Source organism: Moschus berezovskii, chromosome 13 (genome assembly GCF_049115385.1).
Source record: "Moschus berezovskii isolate FMDL1 chromosome 13, NW_MosBer_1.0, whole genome shotgun sequence".
Lineage (NCBI taxonomy): Eukaryota > Metazoa > Chordata > Mammalia > Artiodactyla > Moschidae > Moschus > Moschus berezovskii.
In genome coordinates, this window is record NC_142472.1 from 86079275 (window position 1) to 86096808 (window position 17534).

The following is a 17534-nucleotide window of genomic DNA, read 5'->3' on the forward strand; positions in this document are numbered from 1 at the left end:
TCATTTATTTGAAATAGATTGTTTCTCTAGTTATTTATTGATTTGTAACTTTTGATAAGAAATTTTAGTTCATGAATTGGTTACTTAAATAGAATTTTCTTAACCAGTGTTATTGAAATAAATTTCTTTATTCAAAACCACCAATAAACCTTAGCTGACAATTTTTTTCCTATTTAAATTCAAAATTTAAGAGGGGACTTCTTGAATTTTGGTAGTTCTTCCCACAGTGTCATTCTACTATCTGTTCATGATAGGTGGACAAGAGCAGAAATTCTAGAATCAGGCAGCGTAGAAGCATATACTGCTGAGAACTTGGATAGATTACTTAAATTTTGTATCGTATTCTTTTATCTATGAAAAAATGAAAGCAGCAGTACCTACTTCATATGTTTACTGTAAGAATTAAAATTGCTAATATTTAAAACATTTAGGATACTACATGGCAAAGATCATGATATTGTTAATGAACTCCTGTTCAGCTACTTATCATTCAAGAATCCAATACTGAGAGTGTTGGTTAAAAGGAAATATGGCTTTATTGAGGAGGCTGGCGATGTATGTTCCAAAAAGCCAGCTCCCAACTTGCCAGGTTTTGCTTGGAGATTACATAGGGGAAAGAAGAAAAGGCTGTGGTGCTCATAGGGAGGGGGTTGTCTTCTGTCTTCGGAGATGATTGGTGATTGTCTTGATCACACAATTCCAAGTAGCTATCAAGTCTCACTTGTGATTGGAACATTATCTAAGTCATAAATCTTTGGTTAACTATTTCTGGAGGATAAGGAACAAGGGTGAGGTTTATAGAACAACTAACTAATCTTCAGTCTCAGTAAGCACCAACAGTTTTCTTCATTCAGCAAACTAAGCTAATGTTGAACTAGGGTAGAAGTCAGGCATCATAAGTAGGATCACAGCCATATCCTAACTAAGGAACAGTGCTAGAATAATGCAGAGGAGCTGAGATCCCTAGTTACAGTTTCACAATCTCAGTTACAATGTTAGGTTAAGTCACTTCAGTTTGGTCCAGCTCTGTGGGACCCTATAGCCTTCAGCCTGCCAGGCTCAATATTCCTTTGCTGTGCTGTGCTTAGTCTCTCAGTCATGTCTTACTCTTTGTGACTCCATGGACTATAGCCCCCGAGGCTCCTCTGTCCATGGGTATTCTCCAGGCAAGAATACTGGAGTGGTTGCCATGCTGTCCTCATTCTTTTGCTAGAAGCCTTGGATGTGACTATTGCTGTTCCTCAGTGTTTTCTCTATTCTAAGGCACATTTAAAAATACTTTTAATATCTCTGAAATTAATTCATTTTATCCAGTTAGCATAAAATGTATTTCTTCCTTTCCCAAAAACTGTTAAAATTATGGAGTTTTGGAAGAGGATATTGGGAATATATCAATTTCTTAATGATTGTAGCAAAGGTGTTATTTTGATTTGCATTTTTCTCAGACAAACTTTCTTTCCAAAATTTTGTTTGATGTCTGTTTACTGGACTGTAGTTAATATATGGTTATAGGCTTAATTTTTTGAAGTCATGATTGATCACATTTTATTTTCTCAGAATTTCAACTTTTCAGTTTATATGTAAGAGTTGATTGGAGGCTCCAAAGTATAACAACGTGCCCAAGGTTACCCAGTGACAATTCTGGGACTAACCTACATATATTACAGTAGAAGATTATATCTGTGTCTGTATCTTTCTATATAGATGAGTATACACATACATATTCTATTTAATGAGTGTTGGAAAAGCAAAATTATGTAGCAGTGTAATTTTCCTGGAAAGATATTTTATGTTCATCTATTTAACCACTTAATGTGGGTTCGGTGGAATCTACTGCAGATGACCAAGTGATGTTTTTCATTCCTTTCTTCCTTTAGTCCTTCATTCAACAAATATTTTTTTGAGAACGTGTAATATGCCAGGAAGTATCTTAGATGCCTTGGTTTAAACAATGACTAAATATACAAAAGATTTCTGCCTTTATCAAGCTTACCTTTTAGTAAGTTAAACAGATTGGCATAGTAATAAGTATGTAAATTATATGGTAGGTTAGAAGTTGACAAGGGCCATGGGCAAAAGTAAAGTAGGATGGGCAGTTAGGAAGACGTTGGTTGGTCAGGGGAGTTGGGGGGGGGTGCAATTTAAAATAGGATGGTCAGAGGAGGAGAACAAGACGGCAGGGGAGTAGGTGGACGTGGAGTACATCTCTCTTCATGGCTACATCAGGACATCACCTTCAGACAGAGAAGTGCATGCAGAACACCAGCTGAGAGCAGACAGGAGCACCTGACCAGCGGAAAAGAATATATAGAGCCATGCAAAACTCGGTAGGACGAAGGAACTAGAGGGAAAAACAGGAGTGTTAGTAGGGCTGGACCTGACCTTGGCCGGAGGGGGAACTGAAGCAGGGGTCCGATCTCCACATCAGGTCAATTGTCTGAGTCAGAGGAGAAAACTTTAAGGCTGAGGGTGAGGCAGCTGATCTGTGACAGCCTAAATGGAATGAGAATCAGACAGTCCTTGCCTCAGTCATACATAACCCAGACAGGGATGCAGGTCCCCTGGAAGGCACAGCTGCTGGGAACTGGAGTTTAGGGATTGTGGAGCAGCCAGGGTGAGGATTGCTATTGACTTCAGAGAGACGGATTGAGGGGATGTGAGGGAGGAGATTGTGGTGGGAAATACCTGTGGAGGAAAGCCAGGCAGCCATGGAAGCAAGGGATACTGCTGAGTCATGCGTAGGGGCTGGAGCCATCACTATAACCTCTCTCCACATTCCAGCATTGGCAGCTGAAAACACCTGACACACTGAACTACAGAGTAGGACCCCACCCAGGGTGCCCTTTAAGTGACTTAAGTGCCAAACTGTAGAGTAGCACCTGACCCAGGGTGTCGCTTTAAGTGCCTGGCACACCAATTTACAGAGTAAGACCCCAGCCAGGGAGGCCCCTCTGTGTGCCTGATGTGCCAAATAACAGAGAAGGACCCCAGGCAAGGGAGCCCTCTAAGTGCCTGAACAGGTGGAGCTACAGAGAAAGACTGGCCAAAGAGGCCTTCTGATTGCCAGCTACAAGAAGCTTGAAAAAAGACTCTGATAGGGCCATGACTCCTGCGGCGGAGGCAGTCCGTGTCCCTGCACACTTAGCGCCGCCAGGGTCCCCGCAAGCCAAGCAGCTGAGCCACATTCACACTCAACTGTCACTGGGGCAGAAGGCCACAGGCAAAAAAAGTCTTGCGTCTATGCATTTCAGTTGTGTCTGGGCTCTTTGCGACTCTGTAGACTGGCCTGCCAGGATTCTTTGTCAGGGAGCGGGGGGTTCTCCAGCCAAGAATACTGGAGCGTATTGGCCAATACTGGTTGCCATACCCTTCTAGAGTACTGTATTTCCTTCTGCCCTAGCCACCAATTTTACTAAATACCTGGTGCTGCCAGAACCCCTGCAAGCCAAGCAGCTGCAACATCTCCACACTTGGGCCTCACAGGGACAAAACCAAGTCCTCTGGAGCAAACCCCAGTGGATGACCCGCATGCACAGGTGAAAATAAAACCACAGTTGAAACCCATGGGCAGTGTGGTTAAGGAAGAAGACCCAAAACCTTCCCACTAGCTCTACAAGCTGCAGATTAAATCCACGTGATCAACTGGGCAGACTCGGTGTCTTTATAAAAGGTCATTGAGAGATCCCACAAAAGAAATTGAACTAGTTCTGATAGCTGTGGACATTGCAAGCAAGAACACACAGAAGTAGGATCAGATTAGACTCTGAGCTGCCCCCACAGTAGGTCCAGAGATCAGCAGAGTGTTGGAGGGCATGCTAGGGAGGTGAGGTGGACTGTGACTCGCAGCAAGGGAAAGAACTCTTGAGCAGTGACTCAAGAAAAACATTTGTTTTTCTTATGTTTTGACTTGTTTTGTAGATTCTTTTGGATTTTTTCCTTCTTTTTTTCCCTTCTTTTTCCCCCTCTGTTGCAGTTGTCAATTTTATGGGCACTGTGAAATCTAATTAAACTTTTGAGCTTTTTTTTATTTTTCTCAGTCATATTTTGTATTGTTGTGATAAACCTCTGCCTCTCCATTGGGCTTTTGCAGTTCTGTGGAGTTTTCCTTTTTTTTTTTCCCCCTTTTTCTTGCTTCTTCCATTTTTTTTTTCTTATCTCTTTTATAATTTTAATTTTTTTAAACCTATTCTTTCTACATTTATTCCTTTGTTTGCCTTTCCTACTGTTCTTTTCACTTGCAGTTAGTCTTTATATAAATCTTCTTCATCTACCTTTATTCAGCTTTTCATATCTATTCTTTCTTTCCTTTCTTTCCTTTCCTCTCAACATATTTGTTAGTTTTGTTTTCATTGCTTTATTCCCCATGTGGCACCTTGCTTTAGTTTTGTTTTCCAGTTTGTGCTTTTGTTAGTTTTGTTCTTAACTGGTAAATGTAATTTTTATTTCCTTTGTTCACCAGGTCAATCTACTGTACTTTATTTTTGTTGGACTGTATTGACTTTGCTCATGGGTGTGTATGTATATGAGTATATTCCATTTTTTAAATTATTATTTGTCTGATTTTGTAACTGCCATTTGTCTGGGATTCATCTTTGGTTTCTCGTTTTTGGATATTTGTTTTAATCTCAGTGCCATAACAAACCACTTGTGGAATCTTCGTTCCTGACCAGAGATCAAGCCTTGAGACTTTGGAGTGGGAGCACTGACTCCAAAAGCCTAGACTACCAGAGAACTAACCCTAGGGAGTATCAAACAGTGAGAATTCACACAAAGGAAACCACGTGAATACAAGATCTGGCATCACCCAAACACCAGTAGCACCCTGTACTGGATGCCTCATCTAAACAACAAACAAAACAAAAACCCAATCATCAGCAGACAGAATAACCACCTCACTCAGCTTTGCCCATCAGAGGAAAAACAAACAAAAATTCAGCACAAATATCACCCTGTAGGAAACTTTCACAAACCATTGGACCAACCTTAGGAGGGCAGAAACCAAAAGGAAGAAAGAATTCAACCTTGAAGCCTGGGAAAAGGAGACGTCAAACACAACAAGTTAAAAAATGAAATAAAAAGACAGAGAAATACTACATGAATGAAGGAACAAACTAGAAACACAGAACTCCAAATAAATGAAGAGGAAATAGGCAAACTACCTGAAAAAGAGTTCAGAATAATGATAGTAATGATGATCAAAAACCTTGAAAACAAAATGGAGAAAATGCAAGAATTAATTAACAAAGACCTAGAAGTATTAAAGAATTAGCATACAGAAACAAACAACACAGTTCCCGAAATTAAAAATTTTCTGGAAGGAATCAGTGAGCTGGATGATAAAATGTTGGAAATAACTTCTGAAGAGTAGAATAAAGTAAAAAGAATGAAAAGAACTGAGGATAGTTTAGAGACCTCTGAGACAATATCAAATGCACCAATATTTGAATTACAGGGGTCCCGGAATAAGAAGAGAAAAAGAAAATGTATGAGAAAATTTTTGAAGAGATTGTAGTTGAAAATTTCCCCAACATGGAAAAGGAAATAGTCAATCAAGTCCAAGAGACAAAAAGAGTCCAATAGAGGATAAACCCAAGGAGAAACACGCCAAGACACATACTAATCAAACTAACAAAGATAAACACAAAGAAAGAAAATTAAAATCAGCAAGGGAGAAGCAGCAAGTAATATACAAGGGATGTATGTTACCCTATGCTGATCTTTCAGTGGAAACTCTACAGGCCGGAAGGGAATGGCAGGATATATTTAAAGTATTGGAAGGGAAAAATCTACAACCATGATTACTGTACCCGGAAAGGGTCGCATTCAGAATTAATGGAGAAATAAAAGGCTTTTCAGACAAGCAAAAGTTAAGAGAATTCAGTACCACCAAACCAGCTTTACAACAAATGTTAAGCCGACTTATATAGTCAAGAAATACAAGAGAAGAAAAAAGATCTACAAAATCAACCCCAAACAATTGAGAAAATGGCAATAGAAACATAGATATCAGTAATTACTTTGAATGTAGATGGATTAAATGCAGCAACCAAAAGACACAGACTGGCTGAATGGATACAAAAATAAGACCCATATATGTGCTGTTTACAAGAAACCCACTTCAGACCTAAAGAAACATAAAGACTGAAAGTAAGAGGATTGAAAAATATATTCCTTGCAAATAGGAAGCAAAAGAAAGCTGGAGTAGCAGTCCTCATATCAGACAAAATAGACTTTAAAATAGAGGGTATTACAAGACATAAGGAAGGACACCACATAATGATCAAGGCTTCAATCCAAGAGGAAGCCATAACAATTGGAAATATCTATGCACCCAGTATAGGAGCACCTCAATACATAAGACAGACACTAACAGATGTAAAAGGAGAAATTGACAATAACACAATAATAGGAGACATTAACACCCTACTCACACCAGTGGACAGATCATCAAAACAAAATGAGGAAACACAAGTCTTAAATGATACATTAGATGAGATGGATCTCATTGATATCTTCAGGACATTCCATCCAAATGCAGAATACATCTTTTTCTCAAGTGCACGTGGTACATTCTCCAGGATATACTGCTTCTTGGGTCACAGATCAAACCTCAGTAAATTTAAGAAAATTGAAGTTGTATCAAGCATCTTCTTTGACCGCAATGCTGTGAGACTAGATATCAATTACAAGAAAAAAAAACTGTAAGAAACACAAACACATGGAGATTAAACAACACGTTTCTAATTAACCAATAGGTTACTGAAGAAATCGAAAGGGAAATCAGAAAATTTCTAGAAACAAATGACAATGAAAACACGACAACTCAAAACCTATGGGATGCAGCAAAAGCAGTTCTAAGAGGCAAGTTTATAGCAATACAGTGCTACCTCAAGAAGCAAGAAAAATATCGAATAGACAACCTAACTTTACACCTAAAACAACTGGAAAAAGAACAACTCCCCCCCCCCAAATTAGTAGAAGGAAAGAAATCATAAAGATCTGAACAGAAATGAATGAAAAAGAAATGAAATAAACAAAAGCTAGTGGAGGTGATGGAATTCCAGTTGAGCTATTTCAAGTCTTGAAAGATGATGCTGTGAAAGTGCTGCACTCAATATGCCAGCAGATTTGGAAAACTCAGCAGTGGCCGCAGGACTGGAAGAGGTCAGTCTTCATTCCAATCCCAAAGAAAGGCAATGCCAAAGAATGCTCAAACTACCGCACAATTGCACTCATCTCACACACTAGTAAAGTCATGCTCAAAATTCTCCAAGCCAGGCTTCAGCAGTATGTAAACCGTGAACTCCCAGATGTTCAAGCAGGTTTTAGAAAAGGCAGAGGCACCAGAGATCAAATTGCCAACATCCGCTGGATCATGGAGAAAGCGAGAGAGTTTCAGAAAAACATCTATTGACTATGCCAAAGCCTTTGACTGTGTCGATCACAATAGACTGTGGAACATTCTGAAAGAGATGGGAATACCAGACCACCTGACCTGCCTCTTAAGAAACCTGTATGCAGGTCAGGAAGCAATAGTTAGAACTGTACATGGAACAACAGACTGGTTCCAAATAGGAAAAGGAGTACATCAAGGTTGTATATTGTCACCTTGCTTATTTATATGCAGAGTACATCATGAGGAACACTGGGCTGGAAGAAGCACAAGCTGGAATCAAGATTGCCGGGAGAAATATCAATAACCTCAGATATGCAGATGACACTACCCTTATGGCAGAAAGTGAAGAGGAACTCAAAAGCCTCTTGATGAAAGTGAAAGAGGAGAGTGAAAAGATTGGCTTGAAACTTAATATTCAGAAAACAAAGATCATGGCATCTGGTCCCATCACTTCTTGGGAACTAAATGGGGAAACAGTGGAAACAGTGTCAGACTTTATTTTTTTGGGCTCCAAAATCACTGCAGATGCTGATTGCAGCCATGAAATTAAAAGACGCTTACTCCTTGGAAGGAAAGTTATGACCAACCTAGATAGTATATTAAAAAGCAGAGACATACTTTGCCAACCAAGGTCCGTCTAGTCAAGGCAATGGTTTTTCCCGTGGTCATGTATGGATGTGAGAGTTGGACTGTGAAGAAAGCTGATCACTGAAGAATCTATGCTTTTGAACTGTGGTGTTGGAGAAGACTCTTGAGAGTCCCTTATACTGCAAGGAGATCCAACCAGTCCATTCTAAAGGAGATCAGTCCTGGGTGTTCATTGGAGGAACTGATGCTAAAGCTGAAACTGCAATACTTTGGCCACCTCATGTGACGAGTTGACTCACTGGAAAGACTCTGATGCTGGGAAAGGTTGGGGGCGGGAGGAGAAGGGGACGACGGAGAATGAGATGGCTGGATGGCATCACCGACTCTGTGGACGTGAGTTTGAGTGAACTCCGGGAGTTGGTGATGGACAGGGAGGCCTGGCGTGCTGATTCATGGGGTCACGGAGAGTCGGACACAACTGAGCAACTGAACTGAACTGATGGATTATTAAAACTAAAAGCTGGTTCTTTGCGAAGGTAAACAAAATTGACAAACCTTTAGCCAGACTCATCAAGAAAAAAAAGAAGAATCAAATCAACAAAATTAGAAATGAAAAAGGAGAGGTTACAACAATCCAGAAATGTTAGACTGTAGAAATACAAAGGATTATAAGAGACTATTGTGAACAAGTATATGGCAATAAAATGGATAATCTGGAAGAAATGGACAGATTTTTAGAAAAGTTCAATCTTCCAAGACTGAACCAGGAAGAAATAAAAATTATGAGCAACCCATTTACAAGCACTGAAATTAAAGCTATAATCAAAAATCCCCCAAGAAGCAAAAGCCCAGGACCAGATGGCTTCGCAGGAGAATTCTGTCAAACATTTCAAGAAGAGCTAATGTCTATCCTTCTAAAACTCTTTCAAAAAATTGCAGAGGAAGGAACTCTTCCAAACTCATTCTACGAGGCCACCATCACCCTAATACTGACAAGGACAACACACAAAAAAGAAAACTACAAGCCAATGTCACTGATGAACATACATGCAAAATTCCTCAGCAAAATTTTAGCAAATAGAATTCAGCAGTACATTAAAAAGCTCATATGCCATGATCAAGTTTGGTTTATTCCAAGGATGCAAGGATTCTTCAATATATGCAAATCAATCAATGTGATACACCATATTAACAAACTGAAAAATAAAAACCATATGATAATCTAAGTGGATGCAGAAAAAGCCTTTGACAAAATTCACTACCCATTTATGATTAAAACTTCAAAAAATGGGCATAGAAGGAACCTACCTCAACATAGTAAAGGCCATACATGATAAGCCTACAGCAAACATTGTTCTCAATTGTGAAAAACTGAAAGCATCCTCCCTAAGATCAGGAACAAGACAAGGGTACCCACTTTCCCCACTATTATTCAACATAGTTCTGGAAGTCCTAGCTTTAGCAATCAGAGAAGAAAACGAAATAAAAGGAATCCAGATCAGAAAAGAAGTAAAGCTCTCAGTGTTTGCAGATGACATGATACTGTACATAGAAAACCGTAAAGATAGTATCAGAAAATTACTAGAGCTAATCAGTGAATTGAGCAATGTTGCAAGGATACAAAATCAATACACAAAAATCACTTGCATTTCTACATACTAACAATGAAATAGCAGAAAGAGAAATTAAGGAATCCCATTCACCATTGCAACGAAAAAAATTACATATCTAGGAATAAACTTACCTAAGGAGACAAAAGAGCTGTACACAGAAAATTATAAGCCACTGATAAAAGAAATCAAAGACAAAATAAACAGATGGAGAGATATTCCATGTTCCTGGGTAGGAAGAATCAGTATTTTGAAAATGACTATACTACCAAACACAATCTACAGATTCAGTGCAATCCCTATCAAATTACCAATGGCATTTTTCACAGAACTAGAAGAAAAAATTTCACAATTCATATGGAAACACAAAAGATCCTGAATTGCCAAAGCAGTCTTGAGAAAGAAGAATGAAGCTGAAGGAATCAACCTTCATGACTTAGGATTATACTACAAAGCTACAGCCATCAAGACAATATGGTACTGGCACAAAAACAGAAATATAGACCAATAGAGCAAGATAGAAAGCCCATAAATAAACCCATGCACCTATGATTACCTTAATTTCGATAAAGGAGGCAAGAATATACAATGGGGCAAAGACAGCCTCTTCAATAAATGGTGCTGGGAAAACTGTACAGCTCCATGTATAAAGAATGAAATTAAAACACTTCCTAACACCATACACAAAGATAAACTCAAAACGGATTAAAGACCTAGATGTAAGACCAGAAACTATAAAACTCTCAGAGGAAAACATAGGCAGAACACTTGGTGACATAAATCAAAACAAGATCCTCTATGACCCCCCTCCCTAAAGTAACAGAAATAAAAACAAAAGCACACAAGTGGGACCTGATTAAACTTAAAAGCTTTTGCACAGCAAAGGAAACTATAAGTCAGGTGAAAAGACAACCCTCAGAATGGGAGAAAATAATAGCAAATGAAACAACTGACAAAGGATTAATTTCAAAGATATACAAGGAGCTCATACAACTGAATTCAAGGAAAACAAGCCAATCAAAAAGTGGGGAAAAGACCTAAACAGACATTTCTCCAAGGAAGACATACAGATGGCTAAGAAACACATAAAAAGATGCTCAACATCACTCATTTTTAGAGAAATGCAAATCAAACTACCTCTCAGCAGCCAGAATCACCATCATCAAAAAGTCTACAAACAATAACTGCCAAAGAGAGTGTGGAGAAAAGGGAACCCTGTTGCACTGCTGGTGGGACTGTAAATTGATATAACCACTGTGGAAGACGATATGGATATTCCTTAAAAAGCTAGGAATAAAACCAGCATATGACCCAGTAATCCCACTCCTAGGCATATACTCTGAGGAAGCCAAAATTGAAAAGGACAAATGTATCCCATTGTTCATTGCAGCACCATTTACAATAGCTGGAAAATGGAAATAACCTAGATGTCCATCGACAGATGAATGGATAAAGAAGTTTTGGTACGTATCCACAATGGAATATCATTCAGCCATAAAAAGGAACACATTTGAGTCAGTTCTGATGAGGTGAATGAAACTAGAACCTATAATGCAGAGTAAAGTAAGTCAGAAAGAGAAAGATAAATACTGTATTCTAGCACATATAGACGGAATCTAGACAGAATGGTACTGAAGCGTGTATTTACAGGGTAGCAGTGGAGAGACAGACACAGAGATAGACATGTGGACGTGGGGAGAGGGGAGGGGAGGGTCAGTGTGTGGAAAAGCATGAAGGCACTGGGCTCAGAAGAGCTGCTGCTACCCTTGTCAAAGGCAGTAATTGCTGGAGACGGTGTGGAGCTGTGTAAGAAAGACGGCCTGTGCAAGGACACAATGCAGTATGCCTCTGAAGCTAAAGATTCTGAATTGGTGAAGAGCTCCTACAGTGGTTTTTGCAGGAAGAAAGAAGAGTGCTCTGGAGTATGTCTCTTTGCTTGTTTTCATCTTTTATGGTCAGATGTTATCCTGGAAACTGCATGGAGGCACAGTATTACGTATTTTGCCATGCTGCATTTCATCCAAGTCATGAAGGAATACTTGACGAAGAATTAGATGCTTCAGAATCACTGAGAAAAGGAAGAACAAGCTACAGCGACGCAACCTGTTGTTTATGGCCAGCCCCAGTTGCTGCTGACAGCGGGACAGTGTTGCAGTCCCTCCCCAGGCACCTTTCACTTGTGGTTTCTCTACACCACTCTATGGGCAGCCACAGCCTGGCTTTGGGTACAGATGTGAGATGGAAAGCTGATCCTGTAGTTGCCTGTTTTCATACCGAGACATCGTCTTTACCCACTTCTCAGTTTATAATGGGGAAAACAGGCACATGTTCTTGTAACCTTAATTTCATGAAGGACTACTTTTTGAGTCTAACTGTAAACTCCAATCACCTGTGTTAAAAGCTTATTTCACATTCTGCATCATTGTAGAATTTTATTTTCAAAGGGGAATAGTTTCAATATTTTATTCACTTGGGCTTTTCTTCTTCCCACCTCATTTTTGAAGAACTGTTTAATACTCAATCTGCTATGAAGAACCTGATTTGAAACAAAAAACTCTAATAAATCGAATCTCTTAAATGTAGTGTATGTAAACAGCTTACAATATGTATTGTCTAAATGCATTTAAATCTCTTTTATTCAAAGAAAAGCTGAAGCAAAAACACTGGTATATGACCACGACCACGCAAGACCGTCCAGTGCCGACAAAGAGAACACTAATGAGCATATGATCCCTCCATGGGATCACAGTGCTCTCCAAATTGTTTGAAAAATGCATTTCAGACAACTTGCCTGACTTTTAAGGGGGCATAAAAGGCCCTCTAACCTATGCAGGTTTCCTCATTACACATATAGAAAATGGCTAGTGTGTTTTTGCTCACTTCATATGTAACAGGTGCACTCACGTTGTGCTGTATCCTGTGCTTTTTCTGTGGGACCATTCCATTCAGGAGCAAAGAGCACCATGATTCCAATCTGTGTGTATTTATTAACCCTTCCCTGAGGTTTGTGTATGTTGGATATTGTGGTGTTTTAGATCACTGAGCGTACGGAAGAAAGAATTCAAGCAAAATGTCTGTTCTTCAGTAGGTTTGTTTGTGGAATTTGAAATTTCTCAAATTTAAAATAAATTACTGGACTGTGGAAATAAAAAAATAAAAATAAAATAGGATGGTCAGAAATTGGGAATTCTTTGAGATTATTATATAGTTTATATTCTAGTAAGGACAGTAAATAATATAAACATACTAAATAAGTAAATTACAAATTTCAGCCTTAAATATAGTAATTTGATTAGGCTTCAAGATGGTGAAATTTGTGTCAAGAATCTAAGGCAGTAAGCATTAGTGACATGGTTATCTGAGAAGAGTGTTCCAGGGAGAAGGAAAAGCCGCTGCAAAGGCTCTAAAGCAGGAGTTTATGTTGAAGGAATAGCACAGTGACCAGTAGAAGCAGAGAAAGCAGAGGGACAAATTCTAGAATATAAAATCAGGAGTGATAATGGAGGTCAGCTTATGTAGGGCCCTGTAAGCCATCTTAAAGACATTCAGAAAGAAATTAGAAGCCTTTGGAGGGTTGTCAGCACATCAGTATATCAGCGGACTTACGTTTAGAAAGTCTTATTCTGGCTGTTGTGTTCAGAAAGGGAAGATGGGAATCATACCAGTTAGGGAATTATTGAAATAATCCAGGGGGAGAAAAAGTTTTGGTAAGTGATGGCAGCTGTATAGGTAGTGTGAGTTGTTCAGATTCAGGTATTTTGAAAAATACAACCATCAGAGTTTCTGAGAAATTCAATACACAGCTTGTGAGAAGAGGTGTTACAAAAGACTTCAAGGATTTTGCCCTGAAAAATTAGCAGGTTAGAGTTGCTTACTTTGAAATGACAGGGTTTGAACAGGGTGTTTTGTTTTGAACATGTTAACACTGAGGTGCCTTTCAGGCATCCACCTGGTAATGTCTAATAGGCAGTGAGACAGAGAAGAGTGTAGGTAAAAGGTGAGCTTTGGGATGGGTGTATGCATTTGAGAGTGAAATGCATATGAATGATATTTAAAATCATGAGGTCACATGGGATCCCTAAGGGAATGGGAGCAGAAGAGAAGGGAAAAGGATAAGGAATAAACCCTTTAGCATTTTAACCTTACCAGTTGAATGAAAGAAGTTGAACCAGCCAAGGTGTGACCAGTAAGATAGGAATTAAACAAGAGAATACAGAAATTATATCATGGAGTGTGGCGTATGGAATTTATCAAAGGCTGTTGAAACGTTCTGTAAGATGTGGCTTGAAAATTAGTGTAGAGTTAGGGAAGTTGTTCATTCTCTTCACATTCTGTCTATTAGATGGTGGTAAGATAAACTATAGATGTACAGATATCAGTGAGTGGGTTGATGTAAAAATCTATGTAAGTTCTTTAATGATTATTTTAGTTTTTCCAGTGAGGAAGTAAGCATGGTCATACAGTCACAATGAGGAAGAAGATGTTTGAAGTTTGAGGAGCTAGGAGACATGTGAAATAGTGATTGGGAAGATTGGGAGGTGAATGGCTTAGGAAAATTTAGTACGATTGCTAGGCCGCATTAAGGCCCACTTAGGTTTCATGGTCATGATGATCTCACAGATGCCTGATTCACATCAGTTACCTTGTGGGTAATGTTTATGTTGTGATGTCTTTAGATATTTGTATGTTTATTGAGGAACAACTGTTTTACAGCAATGAAAAGTAGTTCTGAAAATGCTGTTTATCTTGTTCCTTAATCCATAAAATGGAAAGAAAATAATAAATGTCTTCAGAAGATGGAACTATTTCACTGGCACCAAAAGAAAAGGTACTTTTGGAGATACAGAATTTAAATTCTGGAAATACATTTAATTTGTAACAGGTCAGGCTTCAGACTTTTCAGGTAACTCCGTTCTAGTATATTAAAGCAGTAATGTTGCCATCTTTCTGTTATGAGTGTTTACCGTGTGCCAGTTACTGAATTCATTACCTGATGCGATGATGTCATTTAATCCTCCCAATATCCCAGTGAGGTAGGTTTTTTGTTGACAGTGTACTGTGACATGTGGGATCTTAGTTCCTGACAAAGAATTGAATCTGTGCTCTGTGCAGTGGAAGCGTGGAGAACTTAAACACCAGCAGGAAATTCTCTTGTTCCTATTTTAAGGATGAGAAACCCAAAGCTTATGGAAAGTAGAAGTTAAGTGACATGCCTGAGGGCTGGAACTAGGAAGTGGCTCAGCAGAGATTTAAATAGAGGGAAACAATAGAATGGGAAAGACTAGAGGTCTCCTCAAGAAAATTAGAGATACCAAGGAAACATTTAATGCAAAGATGGGCAGATAAAAGACAGAAACGGTATGGACCTAACAGAAGCAGAAGATATTAATAAGAGGTGGCAAGAATAACACAGAAGAATACAAAAAAGATCTTCATGACCCTGATAACCACGATGGTGTGATCACTCACCTAGAGTCAGACATCCTGGAATGCGAAGTCAAGTGAGCCTTAGGAAGCATCACTATGAACAAAGCTAGTGGAGGTGATGGAATTCCAGTTGAGCTATTTCAAATCCTAAAAGACGATGTTGTGAAAGTGCTGCACTCAAAATGCCAGCAAATTTGGAAAACTCAGCAGTGGCCACAGGACTGGAAAAGGTCAGTTTTCATTCCAGTCCCAAAGAAGGGCAATGCTAAAGAATGTTCATACTTCCGCACAATTTTACTCATCTCACACACTAGCAAAGTAATGCTCATTAAGCCAGGCTTCAACAGTACGTGAACTGTGAACTTCCAGATGTTCAAGATGGATTTAGAAAAGGCAGAGGAACCAGCGATCAAATTGCCAACATCCGCTGGATCATAGAAAAAGCAACAGAGTTACAGAAAAACATCTGCTTTATTGATTACACCAAAGTCTATGACACTAGATCACAACAAACTGGAGAAAATTCTGAAAGAGATGGAATACCAGACCACCCACTCCAGTACTATTGCCTAGAAAATCCCATGGATGGAGGAGCCTGGTAGGCTGCAGTCCGTGGGGTTGCTAAGGGTTAGACATGACTGAGCGACTTCACTTTCACTTTTCACTTTCACACATTGGAGAAGGAAATGGCAACCCACTCCAGTGTTCTTGCCTGGAGAATCCCAGGGACGGGGGAGCCTGGTGGGCTTCGGTCTATGGGGTCACACAGAGTTGGACATGACTGAAGTGACTTAGCAGTAGCAGCTCCTGCCTCTTGAGAAATCTGTATTCAGGTCAGGAAGCAACAGTTAGAACTGGACATGGAACAGTCTGCTGGTTCCAAATTGGAAAAGGAGTACATCAAGGCTGTATATTGTCACCCTGCTTGTTTAACTTATATGCAGAGTACATCATGCGAAATGCCAGGCTGGAAGAAGCACAAGCTGGAATCAAGATTTCTGGGAGAAATATCAATAGCCTCAGATATGCAGATGACACTACCCTTATGGAAGAAAGTGAAGAGCAACTGAAGAGCCTCTTGATGAAAGTGAAAGAGGAGAGTGAAAAAGTTGGCCTAAAACTCAACATTCAAAAAACGAAGACTATGGCATCTGTTCCCATTACTTCATGGCAAATAGATGGGGAAACAATGGAAACAGTGAGAGACTTTATTTTCTTGGTCTCCAAAATCACTGCAGATGGGTGACTGCAGTCATGAAATTAAAAGACGCTTGCTGCCTGGAAGAAAAGCTATGACCAGCTTAGACAGCATGTTAAAAGCAGAGACATTACTTTGCCGGCAAAGGTCCGTCTAGTCAGAGCTATGGTTTTTCCATTAGTCATGTATGGATGTGAGAGTTGGACTATAAAGAAAGTTGAGCACCGAAGAATTGATGCTTTTGAACTGTGGTGTTGGAGAAGACTCTTGAGAGTCCCTTGGACTGCAAGGAGGTCCATCCAGTCCATCCGAAAGGAAATCAGTCCTGAATATTCATTGGAAGGACTGATGCTGAAGCTGAAACTCCAATACTTTGTCCACCTGATGCCATGACCTGACTCTTTGGAAAAGACCCTGATGCTGGAAAAGATTGAAGGCGCTAGGAAAGGGGTGACAGAGGATGAGATGGTTGGATGGCCTCACTGACTCAATGGACATGAGTTTGAGCAAGCTCCGGGAGTTGATGATGGACATGGAAGCCTGGTGTCTTGCAGTCCATGGGGTTGCAGAGAGTCGGACTGGACTGAGCCACTGAACTGAACTGAAGCCTGTATTCTTACCTATAGTACATTGTTTCTCTGTTTGATAAACTTTGTACCATGTTAATATAAACTCATATTTTTCCTTCAGTTCAGTTCAGTTGCTCTTATGGTCGCATAAATAACGATTATCAAGACATTTGAAATCTTTTGTTGTTGTTGGATTGCAGGTAACAAAAATTGAATTAATTCAGTAATGAATCTCTGAAGATGTGGATTTAATTTTGATTTGAGTTAAATTTAAATATTGTGATGTATCAACTACTTAATAGAGATATTTAATGTGTTGTCCACTGATGATATCACATCATTTTTCTGTTTTTCAGGTTCTATTTATATTTTCATATGATTCAAATTAATTTCTCAGTCTTCATTAAATGTATATCTGAAATGTTTTCTTATTGTAATCATTGTAAGACACTTTAAAAATATTACTAGTTATCCCTAATAAAAATCAAGTGTTGGCTTCTGCTTTTATTAGATTTGTTAGAAAACTATAAAGATATAACCAGATACATAATTTGATATTGTACAAATTACAACCATGAAGTGCTTTTTAATCATGAATTTGTCTTTCTAAAGCAGTGTTCTAATCTTTCCACAGTGGTTTTGATAAAACAGAAATGAGATCAAATTCAAATTTCATTACACAAAGAATTATTCAAATAAGTCAGACAAAATAAGAAGTAGGACTTCAAAAGTTTTATACATAGTTG

At 39.0% G+C, this 17534-nt stretch overlaps 1 protein-coding gene across 1 annotated transcript in view; it reads left to right on the forward strand.

Annotated features, from left to right (window-relative positions):
* TDRD3 (tudor domain containing 3) overlaps positions 1-17534 on the forward strand; it is a 210516-nt gene that overhangs the window by 111736 nt on the left and 81246 nt on the right. The gene's annotated exons all lie outside the window — the stretch shown is intronic.